This window comes from Ornithorhynchus anatinus, chromosome 2 (assembly GCF_004115215.2).
Source record: "Ornithorhynchus anatinus isolate Pmale09 chromosome 2, mOrnAna1.pri.v4, whole genome shotgun sequence".
NCBI lineage: Eukaryota > Metazoa > Chordata > Mammalia > Monotremata > Ornithorhynchidae > Ornithorhynchus > Ornithorhynchus anatinus.
The window spans coordinates 30,669,593-30,675,011 of record NC_041729.1 but is presented as its reverse complement, the minus strand read 5'-3'; the positions used below and the strand labels follow the sequence as shown (position 1 = coordinate 30,675,011).

At 45.7% G+C, this 5,419-nt stretch overlaps 1 non-coding gene across 1 annotated transcript; it reads right to left on the bottom strand.

Annotated features, from left to right (window-relative positions):
• Positions 1–2,239: 2,239 nt before the first annotated feature.
• On the bottom strand, positions 2,240–2,377 carry LOC114809606. Its single transcript, XR_003757382.1, has one exon. It is a non-coding gene; the product is annotated as a small nucleolar RNA SNORA7 (small nucleolar RNA).
• Positions 2,378–5,419: the final 3,042 nt, after the last annotated feature.

The window sequence follows — 5,419 nt, the reverse complement described above, 5'->3', positions numbered from 1 at the left end:
ACAAATACCATAATTATTATCATTATTATTTCTATATCTTCTCATCCCGCAGTGAATTTCTTCGCTTGCCTCACACACTTATGTCTCCCCTTTATTCATTCGATCGTATTTATTGAGTGCTTACCGTGTGCAGAGTACTGTTCTAAGCACTTGCGAGAGTACAATAAGACAAGAAACAGATGCATTCCCTGCTCACAATGAGCCTAGAGTCTAGAGATTGACCACGTCCCGAAGCGGTATCTGATGGATTCCCCAGCATTAATTGTCCCCTGTGTCCTGAACTCGGCGTCACAACAATAATTCCGAGTCAAGGCTCACTTACCACTGGGTTCCCTCCAGACACGTTTTCCCTCCCTCTAAAACCCAGCTATCATTCACGCTGAAGCTCAGGGTCCCATAAAAAAGGAGAATCATCCCGTTCTGTGTGCTATGCAAACAAACCCAGGGCCGCCACAGAACAAATTGGGGCTATGTTCCTGCCTCAGCACCGTGGCATGTGGAGCTGGGATGTTTTCTGAAACATACCTGTGACTAACCACACAACAAGGCTTGAAATTGTATTTGAATTCCATAAACTGGAGGCAGGCAAAGATATCAGTCTTCTTAGGTCACGTGGTGAGGCATCAATGAGCTCCACTGGTTTTTGCTAGTCCTTGTCCACGTGATCTTTCAGTCCGGTTTAGACAGCTCTGATAATGAGCAACTGGGGTTTTGTGGATGATTTCTCCTTCCATCAGGGCCTTGATAGTTAAAAGAATGATGTCCTTTCTCTTTATGCCAGCCAAGGACATGTTGGGTCTGACTGGTGGAGAGAGCACGGGCTTAGGTGTCAGGAGACGTGGGTTGTAAAACCACCTCTGCCACTAGCCTGCTGCTTATGACCCTGGACAAGTCACTTAAAAGATTTTGATGCCTCAGTTTCCTCACCCATAATATGGGGATCCAATACCTGTTCTCCCTCTCCCTTAGTCTGTGAACTCCATTTAGGACAGGGGCTTGTCTGACCTGATTACCTTATACCTATACCAGTACTTATAGGTACCAGTACCCATACCGGGAAGCAGCGTGGCTCAGTGGAAAGAGCACGGGCTTGGGAGTCGGAAGTCATGAGTTCGAATCCCTGCTCTGCCACTTGTCAGCTGTGTGACTGTGGGCAAGTCACAACTTCTCTGTGCCTCAGTTACCTCATCTGTAAAATGGGGATTAACTGTGAGCCTCATGTGGGACAACCTGATTACTCTGTATCTACCCCAGCGCTTAGAACAGTGCTCTGCAGATAGTAAGCGCTTAACAAATACCAACATTATTACTTTGTATCGTGATATTTATTGAGTGCTTAACTCTGTGCAGAGCGCTGTACTAAACACTTAAGAGAGTACAGCATGCTGAGAAGTAGCGTGACGTAGTCGATAGAACACAGGCCTGGGAATCGGGTCATGAGTACTAATCGGGGATCTGCCACTTGTCTGCTGCATGGCCCTGGGCAAGTCACTTCACTTCTCTGTGCCTCAGTTACTTCATCTGTCAAATGGGGATTAAGACTGTGAGCCCCATGCAGGACAGGGACTGTGTCTAACCCAATTTACTTGTATCCGCCTCAGCACTTAGTACAGTGCCTGACACATAGTAAGCACTTAACAATAACCACAATTAATAATAATAATAATAATGTTGGTATTTGTTAAGCGCTTACTATGTGCTGAGCACTGTTCTAAGCACTGGGGTAGATACAGGGTAATCAGGTTGTCCCACGTGAGGCTCACAGTTAATCAAGTAACTGAGGCACAGAGAAGTTAAGTGACTTGCCCACAGTCACAAAGCTGACAAGTGCAGAGGCAGGATTCGAACTCATGACCTCTGACTCCCAAGCCCGGGCTCTTTCCACTGAGCCACGCTGCTTCTGCTAATGGATTATTATTATTACGATACAATAGAGTTGTTGGACACGTTTCCTGCCCACGAGGAGCTTACGTACTAGAGGATGGAGCTTGGTACTTAATAAGTGCTTGTTGTTGTTGTTGTCTTATGCTGCCATGTCGTGTCTGGCCCATAGCGACGCTATGGACACCGCTCCCAGAATGCCCCTCCTTCAACTGCAATCGTTCTGGTAGTGCATCCATAGAGTTTTCTTGATAAAAATACATAGGTGGTTTACCATCGCCTCCTTCCACGCAGTAAACTTGAGCCTCCGCCCTCGACTCTCTCCCATGCCGCTGCTGCCCAGCATGGGTGAGTTTTGACTTGTAGCAGATGGCCTTCCACTCACTAGCCACTGGTCAAGCTAGGAATGGAATGGACAGGCCTCTGCTTGACTCTCCCTCCCATAGTCGAGACTGATAGAGAACCGGAAACTCTCCAGGTGCGACTCTGAGAGGTGAATCAGTGCTTAACAGATACTATTATCATTATTACTATTTTCCAGCGATATCCAGGGAGTGATGAGGAAGTGGCAGTCCTCCACCTGAGAAACAGAGTGGTCTAAGTGGATAGAGCATAGGCGTGGGGTTCAGAGGACCTGGGGTCTGATCCAGGCTCTGCCCCTTGCCTGCTGGGTGACCATGGACAAGTCACTTAACTTCTCTGTGTCTCAGCTACCTCAGCTGTAAAATAGGGATTAAGACTGTTAGACCCATGTGGGATAGAGACTGTGTCCAACCATTTTTTTTAAGGTATTTGTTAAGTACTTTGTCCCAGGCACCGTACTAAGCTCTGTGGTAGATAGAAGCTAATCAGGTTGGACACAGTCCATGTGCCACATGGGGCTCTCAGTCTTAATCCCCATTTTACAAATAAGGTAACTGAGGCACAAAGAAGTGGGGTGACTTGCCCAAGGTCACCCAGCAGACAAGTGGAAGTAGATAAAAGTAATTGCCCGTATCCATCCCAGAGCTTAGTACAGTGCCTGGCACATAGTAAGCACTTAAAAAAAACCATTAAAAAAATTGCAAACCATCTGCTTATCCCAGTTTCCCAATTTTTCCCAGGATAACCATCTGCTAACCTTTCCCCTGGTAATCCTGGAGAGATTACTATTATTAGTAATAATAATAATAATTGTGGTATTTTTTAAGCACTTACTAAGTACCAGTCACCGTACCAAGCACTGGGGTAGGTTCAAGACAATCGGATTGGACACAGTCCCTGTTCCACATGGAGCTCAGATTCTTAAACCCCATTTTACAGATCAGGAAACCGAGGTGCAGAGAAGTTAATGACTCACTCAAAGTCACAAAGCAGACAAGTGGTGGAGCGAGGATTAGGATCCATGTTTTCTGACTCCCACTAATCTTTCTTTTGAGGGTCAAGGCATCCCAAAGTCATCATGGGCCTGATTGAGTCTCTCTAGCAGGTATCAATAGGGATGGGATTCCTGAACCTTGACTTGGCCCTCCCAAAGTCTCCGGAGGCGGTGGGGAAACAGAGCTAAAGGGGGCATCCTCACCCTCAGTTAATCCTTTGTTGTTCATCAGTTGTGGCATCCAGCACCGGATATAATTCTCTCTTCAGGGGACCGAACAGTGCTGAGGTTCACAAAAAGGAGATTCAACATCATCTGCTCATGAGTACTTGCTTGGCCTTGGGCACTCAGAGCAGTGCTGATGATGCAAGGTTAATAGGTGGAATTTCCAGAGGGTGGAACATTCGGCATGGCCCGCTGTGTGATGTCCTTTATGCATCAATCAGAAACTTCTGACCATTGGCTTCAGGGCACTCCATCATCTCTCTTGCTCTTACTAATCAACTGTCTTGACCCACTACACCCCAGCTCACACTTTCTGTTCTTTGCTTGCTCACTTCCTCGCTGGGCCTTGTTCTCTGCTCTCCCTTCTCTGACCCCTTGCTGCTCATACCCGTCCTCTACCCTGGAACTCCTTCTCCCTTCATCTGTCTGATTTCAGCTCTCCCCATCTTCAAAGCCTTCTTGAAATCCCAACTCTTCAAGGAGGCTTCCCCACATAAAATGTTCACCGTCCCAGCTACCATTTTGACAATTTTGCACTACCTCAATACTTATGTACTCAGGGACACCTACAATACTTTTGTACATATTGACATATATACATTACTATTTAAGCTTTCATTTATCTATCTACTCATCTTTCCAGTCTCTGATACTTTCTATCTGTAAATTAGTTTGTGTCAGTCTCCCCCATTAGATTGTAAACTCCTTGAGGGCAGGGATCATATCTTCTACCTCTATGATAATCTCCCAAGTTCTTAGTAAAGTGCTCTGTACATAGGAGGGGCTCAATAAATAGAATTGATTGATCGATTAATGCCACAGTGGGATGGGGGTGGGACGAGCTAAAGGTGGAACTAGGTTAAACTGACCCTCATTTTCAATAGTATTTATTGAGCGCTTACTATGTGCAGAGCACTGTACTAAGCGCTTGGGATGAACAAGTCGGCATTTTTCCAGTAAGGGTACCCCAGGACACTGGGCAAATGCCCAAATGTGAACTCGAGTAGTCTAACTTTGACTAAGTCTCAGTCTCTCTGTTTTCTAACAAGGGGTGATAACATTATCTTTCTGATTTTTTAATAATTGTGGTTTTTGTTGAGCACTTACTATATGTCAAGCACTGTGCTAAGTGCTGGGGTAGATACAAGATAATCAGTTCCCATAGAGGCCTCAATCTAAATAAGTTGGAAAACTGAAGAACCTGGGTTCTTTTCCCGGCTCCGCCACTTGTCTGCTGTGTGACCTTGGGCAAGTCCCTTCACTTCTCTGGGCCTCAGTTACCTAAAAAGAATGATGTTTACATGAGTTCGTACTCACTGAGCAACACTTGTAGGAGGGTAGGTGAGAGAGTTGCATTTGCAGTTGCATTTTATCCCCTTGTTCTTGATCAGATAGGTAGTTTGTTGACTTCAGTAGGATTGCTACCGGCATAGGTCTGGGAGGTGCTTGGATATAGTGAAGGGATGGTTCATCATCTCACTGACCTAATATTTTGTGCATCATTCATGAGTTCTTTTGGACAAGTTTAAATCTCAGCCTCGTGTCACCATATCACCTTAGTATCAATAGCCCTTTCACTTTCTCTGCAAAACCATTTTTCTCCCTCATTCCCTCCCCACAACAGTAATGGATTCGAAAATTATTTTCAGAGAACCGTAGGTTGGAAGGGAGAATTCTTTCCCTCCAACTCCTGCCCCTTTGAGCAGACCCATCCCCAATCTGTCTCAGATGATAGTGACATACCTGAAATATTGTGTGTGAATAACGGAGACTAGCAGTTTGGCATAGGGGTGAGCAAAGGGTGAAAGAATGAGATCCATATTCAGGGGAGGCAAGCTCGGGGGTGGTGGAGTGGAAATTCAGCCCAGAACTTTTAGTTAGTAAGGATGGACTCCAGGAGAGAGGTGGGAAGTCAAAGAAGAAGTGAACAAGTTGGGAGGGGGAGGGTATTTTCAT